At 35.3% G+C, this 16,449-nt stretch overlaps 1 long non-coding RNA gene across 1 annotated transcript in view; it reads right to left on the bottom strand.

Moving 5' to 3' along the window:
• Positions 1–16,449, bottom strand: part of LOC131150187 (uncharacterized) — a 51,225-nt gene that overhangs the window by 27,300 nt on the left and 7,476 nt on the right. The window contains exon 2 of the long non-coding RNA XR_009135487.1: positions 14,581–15,201. This is a non-coding gene — a long non-coding RNA (uncharacterized LOC131150187). The remainder of the gene's footprint in view (positions 1–14,580; positions 15,202–16,449) is intronic.

Genomic DNA, 16,449 nt, shown 5'->3' with positions numbered 1-16,449 from the left:
ACTTCTACCTATGGTTTATTCTTCCGTGCAGGCAATTCTACTCGCCTTGCTGCTTATAGCGATGCTGATTGGGCTGGTTGTGCAGACACACGTCACTCCATCTCTGGTTGGTTGGTGTGTGTTCTTAGGTGATGCATTGATCTCTTGGAAGAGTAAGAAGCGAGACAAAGTTTCTAAGTCATCTATGGAATCTGAATACCGGGCGATGCCTCTTGCTTGTTCTGAAATTATTTGGCTTCAAGGTTTGCTTGCTGAGCTAAATTTTTCTGAGACCGATCCTAGACCTCTACATGCCGATGATATGAGTGCTATTCAGATCACAGCCAATCCTGTCTATCATGAGCGCATGAAGCATATTGAAGTCGATTGTCACTCTATCCATGAAACATTTGAAGCTTGTGTTATCACTCTTCCACATATTTCCACTAAATTACAAATTGTTGATATCTTCACCAAGGCTCTCTCACTCCTCGTTGACATTGCTTACTAAGTAGCAAATTGATGCTTGTTAATCAACTTGCATCAATTTGAGGGGGGCTATCAACGGACAACAAAAGCTTTGTTGTCCACATTTCTTTCCTTATTTCTCCATTCATTATTCTGTACAGTTAGCATACATTATTTGACAGATTATAGTTTACATGTATAGGGCTAGAATCATGCGGGAACTTTTTTACTTTCCATGTATAGCATTCTTGTAAAGTCTATATATAATATACAGAACTCAAGGCCAGACAATTTTGGCCATTCATACAATACTTTGACACATCTAGATGCATGCATATCCATTCAATATGGGGTTGCATTGAGTTCTACAAGAAGGAGACAATCAATGCACTTCTTCTTGAATCCACAATTCTTTCCTTTTATCATCACGGGCCCAGATTGGAACGAATGTCATATTTACCTAAGCCTTCAACTAGACCTTAACAGCCTTAGACCACTTAACATAATTCTTCCCATCCAACTTGTCAGTTTTTACTTGTGGCAATGATGAACTTCTAGGATTCATGGACTCCATCCCAACACTAACAAAATAAACCAATGACAAAAAAGGTGCACAGTCAGAACAACCACAAAAAAATTAAGGCACTAAAACAACCAACCATGAACAAGTCAGCAACAAATTGACATAAAATTGCCACAGCCCAAGAAACCAAGATACAAACACTACCACTGCCTCAAGAGACTCGCCATGACCTTAACAGTAGCGAACAACAACTAACAAATTAGCATGAGTGAACAATCAAAAAGGGTTGGACCTTTGAATGAAATAGATGACCAACAATTTGGTATTATGGTCTATGGAAGGATTTAACCCAATGATTTGAGAGACCTTGAATTTGGATTTGCATTGAATTTGAGTATTAAATTTGTCAAATCCATATCCAAGGTCCGAAATTCATCCTCCCAAACACAGCATAAATCTTTTTGGAGGAAATCTCAGCAAAAGCAGGCCAGGAAGAAGTCTCACATGCTGGCGCATGGGGTTGAAGCTGCCGACAGTTGGTCGGCACGTGGGGACTCCTACAATGATGATATTTCACAGACTTATAGATCAGATGGTTCTGTGACTAAATCTATATTTTTTTGGTCATGCAAAATATGGAGATGCAGAAAAGGGCAGCAACGTCCAAGAAGTTTCCAGTGACTGCTGTGTTTTCGAACAACTACTAGACTTGTTTCTCAGCTCTAGAGGTGCGGCTGATCCTCCTATATTGGGAGATTGGTAGGATGATCAAGCTTCGGGTTTGGTTGGGCGATAGGGTTAGGTTGAATCTTGCTCTAATACCATGTTGAAATATTGGGTAAAATGGACAATCTGCTCACAGCGATAGGTCTCCCATTCCCGTTCTATTTATAATATATGTCAAGCACATACATATGACCAAAATACCCTAACTAACTCACACTTACTAACATAACACTAGCACATACAATAATTCAAAATGGCCAATTCAAAATAACCATTAACCATGAGAAAGAACAATGCATGAACAAATGAAAAGCAGATTTAGGATGAGTTGGCCCAACTGTGGCATTTTAAAAGAACCTTTTAGAAAGGAACTTATTAAAAGGACCCCCCATGTGAAAAAGGACTTGTTAGAATGAAAAGCCAACTTTAGAGTTTAGTACAAAAGTTGTAAAGTGCCTAAAATTATTTAAAATGACTAAAATGGATATATATTTCTAGGAAATATAATTAATGCATTGATAATTTTGTAATATTTGTAAAAAAACCAAAGATGACAATGGAATAGAATAATCTGTGGGGCAAATGCTAGCTTTCAGCTTTTAAAGGGTTCAAATTTGTAGCTTTTAAAAGCTCCCTAAAAAAGCTACAAACTGGATTTTTAAAGTTAAAAAGTTGCTAGCCAAGTGCGTTATATCTAGCTTTTACTTTTAGAAAGGAGAAGTTGAGGGGGAAATGGGAGGGCACACTCTTAGATCTATTAAAACAAAGAATGCACAAATCCAGGATAAAGCCTTACAAAGACTCCTACTCTACGACAGATTGTTGATGAACTCTATTAAGAACAACCAACCAAGTAGAGGGTACTCTAGCCTTACAAATACTACGATGAAGCAAAAATGTTTCATTTTAATGAATCAAATATTCAAGGAAAGATTCACAACAATAATCCCCAAAGAATCTAAAAGCCACAACCAAGCAGCTTTTCTATTGGAAGGATGGCTACCCTCCAACAAACACAACAAATACAGGGAATCTCAATATCATCTTTAACAAACTTATCTTTCTTTGTCAATTATGTTTCTAAATTTTTAATTTTACCCATGAAGCACCAACATGCTATTTGGATGAAATGCCAGCATGTCCAATAAATGGCATATGTAAGGCTGTAAGCACAAACATGCTCTCAACAGGCATCCATATTCCAAGTTTCCAACCATACAAGTCCAAATATAAATTAGCCTATAGGTTTAATACCTCATAGTCACACTCCTCGCAGATAACCAGTAGTCATGTGTTTTATCAGGTCCTAATTAATTATAGAGGAAATTTTGCCTTCATGCAATTTTTCCCCTTATCCCTAAGTAAGGGTTTGGCATTAAGGTTGCAGTTAGCAGTAATGGTTGTGGTCAGAGTTAATGATTAGTGAAGTTTTTATCATGTACAATTAACTAAAATTGAAAACTTTTGCCTTCATATGATTTTTTACCATAAACTTAGGTGAGGGTTTGGCATTATGGTTGCAGTTAGGTGTAGCGATTGTGATGAGAATCGCTACTATAATTGGTGGTTGCAGTTGGAAAAAAGCTACAAATTGGAGCTTTTAGCCAACTGTTGGTTCTAGGATTCCGGGAGCTATTGGAAAGCCACCAATTATAAAAGCTGTTCATTGCCAAAAGTTGCTAAAAGAAGCATTTGGCATTTGGCCAACTGCTAAGGTTTACCAATTGGAAATTGCCCTAAATGGCAACAACTAGCATTTGGCCAACCACAGCTTCTAAGAACTCCTTAAAATATTGTACTAAAATTCACCAAGTTTTGCTAGATTTATATTATAATGTTAGTAATCACTAAACTATAATAACAACAACAACAACAAGCTTTAAGTCTCACTAGGCAAGGTCAACTACATGAATCCTTTTCCACAAATTCACCCAATCAAGAGTGTTTTCCTCTATTAGATTAAGGACAATTAAATCCTTACTCACTACCTCATTCCAAGTTATTTTAGGCCTTCCCCTACCCTTTTTATGCTAGATACAATAACTAACTCACTCCTCCTTACAGGTGCTCTGCTAGGTCTACATTTCAAATGCCAAAACCATCTAAGTCACTCCTCCTTTATCTATTTTTCAACAAGAGCTATGTCTAAATTATTACGTATATGTTCATTTCTTACTTTATCTTTTAAAGTTAAGCTACTCATCCACCTTATCATTCACATCTCAGCAACTTTTATTTTTTGTACATGTTGTTTCTTAGTTGCCCAACATTCTGAACCACAAAACATAGCTAGACTTATAGTCGTCTTATAAAACTTTCCTTATTTTAAAGGTATTCTACGATCACACAACACACTCGACGCACTACTCCATTTTACCCAGCCTGTTTTAATTCTACGTACTACATCTTCTTCAATTTCCCCTTTAGCTTGCATAATAGATCTAAGATATCTAAATCTATTAGTGTTATTAATCTCTTGATTATCAAGTTCAATCTTCTCTCTATTGCTACTCCTTGCATTACTGAAATTACATTTTATATTCTGTCTTATTCTAACTTATCCTGAACCATTTAGACTCTAATATGGCTCTTCAAAGTTCTAGCTTAGATTTCACTCCGCCCCTACTATCATCAATCAACACGATATCATCTGCAAACAACATACACCAAAGGATCTCATTTTGAATATTCTTAGTTAGTTCATCACTTACTAAAGTAAAAAGATAAAGACTCAAAGTAGAACCTTGATGTCCACCTATTGTGATTAGAAAATCTCTAAATTCACCTCTTACAGTCCTAACGCTAGTCACTACTCTATCATACATATCCTTAATGACCTCCGTATATCTACTAAAAACTCTCTTCTTTTCTAACACCCGCCAAAGAACTTCCCTAGGTACTTTATCATAAGCTTTCTCTAGGTCAATAAAAGCCATAAGCAAGTCTCTCTTCTTTTCCCTAAACTTTTCCATTAAACTTCTTAAAAGATAAATAGCTTTTGTTGTTGATCTCCCAGCCATAAAAACAAATTGATTTCTAAAATCTTTGTTTTTAATCTTATTCTATGTTCAATTACCCTTTCCCATAATTTCATCATATGACTCATAATCTTAATTCCACGATAGTTATTATAGTTTTGAATATCGCCTTTGTTTTTGTACCTAGGTACCAATGTTTTTTTCCTCCATTCTTCTAGCATTTTCTTGGTTTTCATAATAGTGTTGAATAGATTAGTTAACCAAACAATTCCTTTATTCCCTAAACATGTCCAAACTTCAATTGGTATTTTATTTGGTCCTATAGATTTCCCACTTTTCATCTTTTTTAATGCCACCTCAAATTCAAGGACTCTAATATTGTGAATAAATCTTCTATTTTTAGTATTTTCCTCATTTGTCAGTTCCAAGTTCAATCTTTCATTTTGGTTTTCATTAAACAACTTATCAAAATACATCTGCCACCCCTCTTTTATGCCTTCTTCTCTAATTAAGACGTCATCATTCCCATCCTTTATACATTTTACATCACTTAAATTTTGCATTCTCTTTTTCTAACTCTAGCAAGTTTATAAATGCATTTTTATCGTGCTTTTGTAACTAGTTTAGTATATAAAGTACCATAAACTCTATGTTTAGCTTCACTGATAGTCTTTTTTGCATTTTTTCTTGCTTCTTTATATTTTTCAAGATTTTCTATATTTCTACAATTTTGCCATATTTTATACTAATTTATTTTTTCCTTAACAGCTTTTTGGACTTCTTGATCCCACCACCAACTTTCTTTACTATCCGAGTATCTTCCTTTGGACTCATCTAAAACCTCTTTTGCTATCCTTATGATAGAATTTGTCATTCTATTCCAAACAGTATTTGAATAAACCTTATTCCCTACTGTTCAATTGCACTCTTTGTTCATTATATCTTTAAATTTTATTATATTATCTCCCTTCAAGTTCCACCATCTAGTTCTCTTGCATTGATTCATGCTACTCCTTCTCATCCATTTTTAATATGCATATCTAATACTAAGGCTCTAAGTTGTGTAGCCAAACTTTCACCTGGAATAACTTTTCAATCCTTACAAGATAGACGATCACCATTCTTATTTAAGAAGGAATCTATTTGACTTTTATTATACTCACTTGTGAAGGTTATTAAGTGTTCTCTTTTTATAAAGCAAGTATTCAATAAAGCCAAATCATAAGACATGGCAAAATCTAAGATTGTATCACTGGCCTCATTTTTATCTCCATATCCATGGCCTCCATGTATCCTCTCATATCCTATATTATCCTTTCCAACGTGACCATTCAAATAAGCTCCTATGAACTCTTTTCAAACATAGGTATCCCTTGTAAAATACTATCCATATCTTCCCAAAATTGTCTTTTAAAGATTGTCTATTAATCCTATTTAGGGAGCATACACACTATCGATGTTCACTATCTCCAAGCCTAAAGCTATCATGATTTTAGTGATTCTATCCCCTATTCTTTTAAGATCTACTCCATTATTTTAAGGTCTTTTTTTACAATAATACCCACCCCGTTTTTATGTTTTTCTATACCAATGTACCAAAGTTTAAAAGCCTGATTTTTCAATGTCCCTAACTTTCTCTCCTACCCATTTCATCTCTTGAAGGCAGATTAAGTTAATTTACCTCCTAAACATTATTTCCACAATTTCCATGCTTTTTCCCATAAGAGTTCCTATATTCCAAGTTGTTAATCTAATCTTTGTTTCTTGTACTAACTTATTTATCCTCTCCCTTTTATATTGACCTGATCTATTCCCTTGACCTAGGTGAATTTGGTAAGAATTTATGATAATAAGATCTAACAAAGTTTTACGTTAGCTATCAGCTACGCAACACAACCTTGCTCCTTTATCCGGGCTTAACATATTATATCATAATATTAAGAGCATATTAGATGGCAGGGATTGATTTTCTTAGGTATTGACTGTTCCAAGATTTTTTCCCTTTCTAATACTTTCAAGATAGTTTCTTCTTAAAAATTGAGGAAAAAAAATACAAATTTATAAATTGTTTCTCAGTAAAAGAAGGCATTGTGAACTATTCTTACAAACATTTAATGTTAATGTAACAACTGATACACTGTGAATTTCATTCACTATGATCTTTAAATCGCACAGTAATGGTCTCATAGCACCTGATACCACTAAGTAACAAGCGCTACATACCAATTTCTAATACCATACATGCAATACCCAAAAAAAAAAAACACAGCACTTAGTACACTCAACATTATGACTAAAAGAAACAAATACAAAATAACCCCAAAATACCTAAAATATTAAAAATAATCCTAATTAATTAAACCCCTAAAATATCTAGATTTACTGATTTAACAAGATCCCTAACTTTTATATTTGCAAAGAGAATGTGACCACCTAGAATTTTACACAAGCAATCCTTCATTATTCCACCTTTTCCTCTCTATTTTGCCCTTTTTTTATTGCTCTCTCTCTTCTTTCCTGACGATTCCACATCAACCCAACTATCAATTTGTGAGGTTATAGTCCAAGTTTAATGATTAACACTACAAATATATCATAAACATAATATTATATAAAAAGTTCCATACAAGGGCAAATTTTCATCTTACTTTTAAATTTAAAATTTAAAAAAAAAAAAAATTAAATAAGGAGCGCTCTTCGTAGTGAGAGGTTGTACGAATGGGAGGCATAGGCCTAACTTTGACAAGGCGAAAATTTCACAACAATCCAACGTCAAAAGATGATGCCCTAAATCATATACAATGGCAAAAAGGGGGGAAAGGGGATTCATAAAGCCAGTGAAATATAGTAGGACATAATTTGTTGGGTTGTTTGTACTAGAATTATAGATGTAAAAGTTTTCAAAAAAAGTAGCTTCAAATTGTTTTAAAGACAGAGCATTTCTTCAAAAGCTTCTTGGTGCAAAGATCTTCTCGGAAGATAATGCTTGCTCACAAAGCAACTTATGGAACTTGGATCCGACTAAACTTGATTGTTGTTTGTCAATTTTTTACTTTGCATCAAATATTTTCAATTTAGCTTAAGTGCACATGTGATATCCTAATTCTTAGTATCAAACTTATTAGGCATGTAATATAAATGGAAACATTAGTGTCGTAGTATATTTTTTACACTATTCACATATAAATTAATGTTCTATTAATTTATGCTATAAAGGAAAGTTCTTAATTGATAATTATTAGAATGAGCAATATAAGTCATGGAACAAACTCGTATCTTCAAAAAACGAAATCATGAAAGTGACAAGAATTATATTCTAAATTCTGTTTATTTGGAGAGAGGAATGAGCAGGCAAATTACATTCACCAAAATATAACAGATAGGACAAGTAATCAGATCTATTTATGCTGGATAAGTCAATAGCACATCAAATATTCCATTATCATGAAACATAATGGCTCAAAACTAGCTCTCTCTAGTTAGAAAATTAACATATCAACCATTCAAAGCAATCAAAGCGAACAAGCTTTCTCTTGAAAAAGTGAGGGCATTAACAATCTAAAAAGAAAAAGATTGCTTTCTCCACATCGAAGGAAGAAATAAAGAAATTGTTTTCTCCACATTAAAGGCAGAAATAAAGAAAACAAGGCTAGGAAAAAGAAAAAACAGGCACAGCCTTCATTACAATGGAACATAATGACTTATAATGAGTCCGCGCTCCAGTTTGAAAAAATACATTCAGCCATTCAAAGCAATAAATGGAATGTGCTCTCTATTAATTAGCATCACTTAATCTCAGGTCTTTTGACAATAGTCCCTTTGCCTTACTGGAGTTCAGCAAAAAGATGCTTTGTCTTTTAATTGGAACAATGTACCCCTTAACAATAGCTATTAAATCAATGCACTGCAATGCCAAAAAAAAATACCAAAAACTGCAACCAGAGTCCCAGTTTTTGCGCCAGCTGCCAAGGAAGGATATGGTCTTACACAGTAGGGCACATTTTAGCATAAAATAAATTGCCAGCTAGGCCAACGTCACTGCTGTATGCTGTCAGATTTGCTCGATGACCCCCAATCGAGTGGTCCTTTTTCTTATATAGAAGTCATTTTCCCTAATTACAATATATCCCTTAATTACAATATCTCTTAATTACAGCATCTCCTAACATTAAGCATTGACACGACTACGTCATTAGTTTCTTGTTCTACATTTATTTAGAAAACAAATCTGTCAAACCTACCATAAATTGTTGTATAGTAATTTAGGAAACAGATCTGTAAATATCTTTCCTGAGTTAGGGGTCAATGCTTAATATTAGGAGATGCTGTAATTAGGATATTGTAATTAAGAGATATTTTAATTAAGGTATATATACCATTGCAAGCTGAGTTAGAATTATGGAGAGAAACTTTGGAATCTAGAAGCTTTAGGATAAGTAGAAATAAAACAGAATATATAAAATGTAATTTTAGTAATGATAGGAGGAATATTGGAGACAAAGTTAAACTTGATGATGAAGAAATAAATAGCACTTGTAGATTTCGATACCTTGGATCTATTATGCAAGCTAAAGGAGAAATTGAAGATGATGAAATGCATAGAGTTAAAGCATGTTGGGTAAAATGGAGAAGTGCTTCAAGTGTGCTCTATAATTGTAGATACCCTTAAAATCGAAAGGGAACTTTTATAGGACAGCTATAAGACCAGCCATGCTATATGGATCGGAATGTTGGACGACGAAGAAACATAATATCCAAAAAATAAAAGTTTCCGAGATGAGAATGCTTAGATGGATGAGTGGAATAACATTGAAAGATAAATTAAGGAATGAACATATTCGCGGTAAGTTAGGTGTAGCTCCTATAGAATATAAGACAAGGGAGGGACAACTCAGATGGTATGGAGTATGGACCCTTGCAACATAGGCCGAATAGTGCACTAGTGAGGAAGAGTGAGTTAGTTACTGTGGGGGGCAATAGAAGGTGTAAGGGTAGACATAACTTGGGAGGAGATAGTTAGTAAGAATTTAATATCCCTGAATCTGTCAAAAGAAATGGTTCATGATCGCATAAATTGGCGGAAAAGGATTTATATAACCAACCCCACCTAGTGGGACTTAAGGCTTGGTTTTGTTGTTGTATATATACCATTGCTGTAATTAGGAGATTTTGTAATTAAGGGATATATTGTAATTAGGGAAAATGACTTCTATATTAGAAAAGGACCAAAGACAAGGTTGATTCAGAGAGTGGCTCTAATACCATGTCAGATTTGCTCGATGACCCTCAATCGAATGGTCCCTTTCTTATATAGAAGTCATTTTCCCTAATTACAATATATCACTTAATTATAATATCTCCTTATTACAGCAAAGGTATATATCCCTTAATTACAATATCTCCTAACTACAGCATCCTAATTACAGCATCTTATAACATTAAGCACTGACCCCTAATTGGGGAAAGATATTTACAGATTTGTTTCCTAAATAACTATACAACAATTTATGGTAGGTTTGACAGATTTGTTTCCTAAATAAATGTAGAACAATTTATGGTAAGTTTGTTATCTATCCTACTAACATATGCAACTGAGCAAAATGGCGGGTTGGAAATATTGTTTTTTGTCATGTCTATCTCAGTATCTCTCTTCTCTTAGCACAGTCACCTCAATTCAAACTATGGGGCTGGTTTAGGAATGATAGTTGGCCTCTTGCTCTGCAGTCATCAAGAACAAAGAGAAAAAGGCTCCATATTTCCTTGGGGTAAAGAGGGCCAGTGATTTGGTACAGATTTCTAAAAGAAAAAGAATAACAAGGCTTGTGCATACTGAACTGCTCTACATGATGCACATGCAAGCTTTTTATTATTTTCTTAGTCGAAGGATCACCCTGCTCCACTGGTTATAGTTAAGAGCAAACATTGCTCCAAGGCTACAATTAGAAGAAAGGTCCTCCTTTTGTAAAAACCTCAATAGGATAAGCGAGACTTATAGTCAAAAGACCATCATCTAACAAGTAAAAAGCACAAGACTGTTACCTCCATACAAGGAGGAGGAAGAAATAAGCAAAGGTGGGTGTGGGAAGTATCTCAACTCTACTAGGCCTAACATATGCTATATCTAATAGCATGCCAAAATCTCTTAATAGAAATCTGCTCAATTCTTTTTGGGAATAAATAACAAACACAAACAATTTAACATCATTTGCATAATTCACACTCTCTATCTCTCTCTAAATTTACTTTTCTTTTTAATGAAGCACAAAAAGCATCATTTGATTTACTTAATTATTCTGGGTCCAGTTTGGTTGAGAAACTTGTTCAATCATGTTACAAGTAACAGTGCACAACCAAAAAAGGATATAGCAAGTATTAGTTTCACAACAGATAATGTAATTTAATCTAAAACATAAACAGTTGCAATAAGACTAATTAAAGGTCCAAAGGTTATCATGTAGGATGATCCAATAATAAGTTATATCACTCAAAATGGTGTCTTTGCGCATCAAAAAAGAGTCTATTTCCTTAAGCAATCAGGCAACATATCTCGCCCTCATCAGTATTCAACAAAGCCATCAAGTAAGTTTATGATTAGTTAAAAACTGAGATGGAGATGCAGAAGCACAAAACAACCCTTCTTCAAGAAACCTACTTCAAAACACTAAAAAAAGTATTAAAAAAAAAACACAAGTATGGCACCCTTAGGCTAATAAAAGATACAACAACAACAAAACCAAGCCTTAAGTCCTACAAGGTAGGGTCGGCTACATGAATCGTTTTCCGCCAATTTATGTGATCATGGACAATTTCTTTCAACAAATTCAGGCCTGTTAAATCCCTACTTACTGTCTCATTCCAAGTTATTTTAAGTCTACCCCTACCCGTTCTACTACCCCTCACAACAACTAACTCACTCTTCCTCACTGGCGCACTATGTGGCCTACATTGCAAGTGCCCAAACCATCTAAGTCGTCCCTTCCTTATCTTATCAATTTCATTACATACATCATATCCTTCTCTGACTGAAGTTACTAGTCAATTATATCCCTGGCCGTCTCAAACATCAAGCAACAGCAATGCAAACAACTTCACCACATTCTGATTCTTACACATCCAAACCAACTTCCTACAGTCACGTATTCCAATTAATCAGATCTCATCACCAATTATTCACTGGATCTCAGCCATGTGCATTAGCAAATTGTCAAGCTTCTGCCTCAACGTAAAGCATGTTCACTCCATGCTGTAATTGACTTCAACTTTTTTGAGCCCACCTTAGCAAAGCATCCAATACAACTGGTTCTCCTTTCTTCACATAACATCAACTAATCACCACCAATCTGCTCAATTAAGTTTTTTATTTTCCTGTTCTCATCAATTGAGATAGAATAACAAAAACCTGTGTTCAAATGATTTCAATTAGCGCACGCATTTAGTATATATTTATATGAATACCTGATCAACCCACCTGTTCATTCACCCTTAGAACTCTTGCATCATGATAGAACATATAGCCACCTCCATAAATTGCCAAAAAGTGAACCTCAGTACTGAACAAAAGAGGCCTTGCCATGTTTGTCAGATCAAATGCTTGCTGTCCCCTCCACGCACCCAACATCCAATATCAATCTAGCAATAGCAGCAATAATTTCCAGTGTCCAAAGTCAAGTGATGTCATCAATTCATCAAAAGAACCACCTCCTCAGGACGTTGAACATCCAGCAAGGACTCATGGGTAAAACCAAATTTGAATCTAATTGATCTAATTTTAAAAACCAACCCTCAATGTGTTTGCAACCCTTATAAATAGAGAGATATTTTCCTAAGTTTACTTTCCAAAAATTAACAAGGCATACTTGCCTAAAATAAGTGGAAATAAAATAAAATCAAACAAATCAAAATTCAGATCTCCTCAACCAGGATAGGGCTTCTGAACTGGCCCTTTACCCTGCAACTCTCTCCTACTTTGTCATTCTCTCCCACCTTTGAAAGTTTTGCCTTGAATGCTGTTTAACGAAGGAGGATATAGCAAAACAGACATAAGCCACCCAACACTCTTAAGGGATCCCAGCATATTTCTAAGGATTGAAAGTTCAGAGTGCAGCAGCAGAAGGACCCAATCTTGATGCTCGCAGTATTTCACATGGTCATCCTAAATCATATAACACTGGAACTGCCTCAGTCTCCCCAATAAAACATCACAAGCATGTAACTCAAACATTAAATAATCCGAAAGTAATTCTACTCCATGCTAAATCCAGTAATCCACATCCACTCAGGTAGACATATTGTCACCAAGCCCTGTTTGGTAACCAGATACCTGCATTGTTTGAGACCAAGAGAGTTGCAAATCCAGCTAACAGACCAGCCAATACGAGATTAAATTAGTCTCACCAAAGTGTGTACAGGCTGTAGGTGACTATCCCAGCAAGCTCCTTTGACTTAGGGGATGGCCTAAGGACAGGAAAAAAATTTCAAAATTTTCTGCCAATAAAACACATCATCATTTGAATCTTAGACTAAAGTTTCTATATTCTTCAAATATATTCTTCAAGTACATTGTAGACATAGCAAAAAATACCTTAAATTTTATAAATACGCTAGTTAGATGCAAGAAAGAACACAAAGCTAAAATGGAGAATACACCAATTTCAAAGACAAAGGAAAATGGAAATCCTAGAGGTACAACACAAGGAATGGGAACTCTCTCTCTCCCTCTTTCACCATCTGAAATCTGAATACCCAACCTTTCTTGATCCTGCAGTGTCGTGGATGTTGGTTACCCTAAGGGAGAATTGTCTTAGGCATACACTCCAAAGAAAGTGGAGGAAGGTGGCTTCATTTTTTAACCGGAGAAGAATCCAGTATGAAATAGCCGCATTAGAGTTTCCTTAGTGACAATGAAATGGCTTTCTAATCATCAATATTCTGTCTTCTGTTTTTGGTTGATTGACAATTTCGTGGAACAAAGTTTAGAGGGTTTACTATTGGATGGCAATTGGACAAGAGAGGCAGATTTATGGGGTTAGTCTCTGTCTTCACTCCAAGAGACTTTTGAGGTGTTGGATATAGAACCATTGTAGAATCCAATCAGTGGAAGAATCGACTAGTAGGGGGGTTGATGTCCCAAAGAGTTGTAATAGTTTCGTGCAAAGTGTGGTGAAGCGATGGTGTGTCCACTGCTGGTGCGCAGTGATAAACAATGAGTGTGTGCGGAGAAAGGAAATCAGCATTGGGCAGCGGCTGCTAGGAGTTGATGAGGATGGCAGGAGTTGATGATGAGATGGAGTGAGTCAGGGTCGTTTACAATCGTGTTGGATCTGGATTAGTTGTTAGGTAGTCTTAAGTAATTCAGGTTCAAATCTGAAGTTAAATTTTTATTAGACCAATAAAAGGAGTGGAATGGTTCTTATCTTTGAGGAAGAGGCTATGATAAAGAACTGGAAAATGATCACGTTAAGGAGCAGGCGACTGTAATCAAAGGAGATGGTCTTTTGCCCACTTCAGTCATTCTAAAAAATGAAGTTGGAACAAGTATTAAAGCCCAGAATCTTTCGGACAAAATGGGTTTGCAGCTTTTAGCTCACAGAAGGAGATCAGGTTGATCAGTGGGAATAGCAGATGAGAAAGGAACAATGGAAGAGCCAATTTAAAATAGTCTACTGATTATGATGGGAAGGGGTTGGAAAGAGGCTTTATGAATAGGTTTAATTGTTTTCTGTTTTCTTCTAAACTTTTTTAGGACTTCTTATCCTCTCTTAGATGTAATTCTCTCCTCTTTTCCTGAATAAATTTCTTTTGTTATCTTTAAAAAAAAAAAAAATTATGCCCGACAAAAGTAGAACAGAGTTAATAACAAATCAACATAGGAAAAATCAATTCAAAATTGTTGGTTATTTTTCATACCATTGCCTTCACACTGTTTACTTTGAAGATCATCAAACCATATATTTTCATTCAACAAACACGCTCCCCAAATTTCCTTCATCTGCATCTCAGTGTGGCAGGAAAGCGTCCAGCTCCATGCAATGTGGCGCAGCAAGATCTGTTGCTATGCACTTGCATACCATGTAAAGTAAAATCACTGGACAAGTAAACAAACAACTTGCATCATTTGAATTATTTTCTATTTCTTAACATTGCGTGCAATTATTTGATGAGAAAACAGATTAAAGATTGCTTATATATGTCCAAAATGCTGCCCAATTAATACCAATTCCCTAAAATTTTCAACCACGGTTGAGCAGCAAGTCATTCCACACAAAAGAAAATCCAAGAACAAACATGTTAATAATTCATTTACCTGAAGCTATGATCACTTCAGTAAAAATACCACAGGTAAGAAGAAAGAGATGCCAAAGTGATGGCATGGCATGAAATATGCCAAGGCGATGGCATGAAGAAAGCTTGCAAAGCTCAAACCTGCCCAATCTGTGTACATCTGAATCTTCATGCTACAAAGCAAGTGCTGCAACATTAAGCAGCCATGCAACTTCTTCCGTCACATGTTCTTTTGGAACCTATAGGCTATAATGGAAATTTAAAATAAAAATTCAAAGCGCCATAAGTTCATTTGGTAACTTGCCTCAAAGAGGGCCAAAAGAATTGCAATGACAACCATCAATCAATACCACAAACCACATAGAGAGGGATAGTAATTGATTATGATTAACCACCTAATCAAAATGTAAAGTGCATGAAGACATAACCATTGCACGTCAGTGAGATTATTAATAAACATACTTTTTAAAAAAGTAACAGTAGCCCCACAAAACACACACCTAGTAATGATTTTTTTAATACCAAAGGAGATTCATAAATGAGGGCAAGAAAACAGTACAAGATCTGGAGACTGAGACATTGTCCAATGAGAATTGCAATTACAAAAGTGCAGCCCTCCAATCAATTTGCAAATTAGACAAAGAACCACCTGCCCCCAAAACACACCCAAAGCAAGCACCTCAAAGCAAGCAAGGAAAATAATCTATCCTATAACTAATGGCAACGTGTTATCCTGTCATTAAAAATCCATGCACTTCACTTCAGCCACAAACTCCAAATAATTGTCAAAGTATTGTGTGAATGGCCGAATGGTTTGGCTTTGAGTTCTGTATATTATATATAGACTTTACAAGAATGCTATACATGGAAAGTAAATAAGTTCTAGCTTGATTCTAGCCCTCTACATGTAAACTATAATCTGTCAAGCCCTATAAATGTAAACTAAATATATGCTAACTGTACAAAATAATGAATTGAAAAATAAAGAAATAATTGTGGGCTAAAGTAAGGAAAGAAATCTTTTGCTTTGTTGTTCTGTTGATAGCCCCCCTCAAATTGATGCAAGTTGATCAACAAGCATCAATTTGCTACTTAGGAAGCAATGTCGATGACGAGTGAGAGCCTTGGTGAAGATATCCGTAATTTGTAATTCAGTGGAAATATGTGGAAGAGTGATAACACGAGCTTCAAATGCTTCACGGATAGAGTGACAATCAGCTTCAATATGCTTTGTGTGCTCATGATAGACAGGGTTGGCCGTGACAGGACTCGTATTATTGGCATGTAGAGGTGTAGGATAGATCTTAGAAAAATTTAGCTCAACAAGCAAACCTTGAAGCCCAATAATTTCAGAACAAGCAAAAGACATCACCCGATATTCAGATTTCATCGATGACTTAGAAACTCTGTCATGCTTTTTACTCTTCCGAGAGATCAATGCATCACCTAAGAACACACACCAACCAGTGATGGAGCGATGTGTATCCACACAAC

The sequence above is a fragment of the Malania oleifera genome, chromosome 3 (assembly GCF_029873635.1).
Source record: "Malania oleifera isolate guangnan ecotype guangnan chromosome 3, ASM2987363v1, whole genome shotgun sequence".
NCBI classification, from domain to species: Eukaryota; Viridiplantae; Streptophyta; class Magnoliopsida; order Santalales; family Ximeniaceae; genus Malania; species Malania oleifera.
The sequence above is the reverse complement of the archived record's forward strand: the minus strand, read 5'-3'. Positions and strand labels throughout refer to the sequence as shown.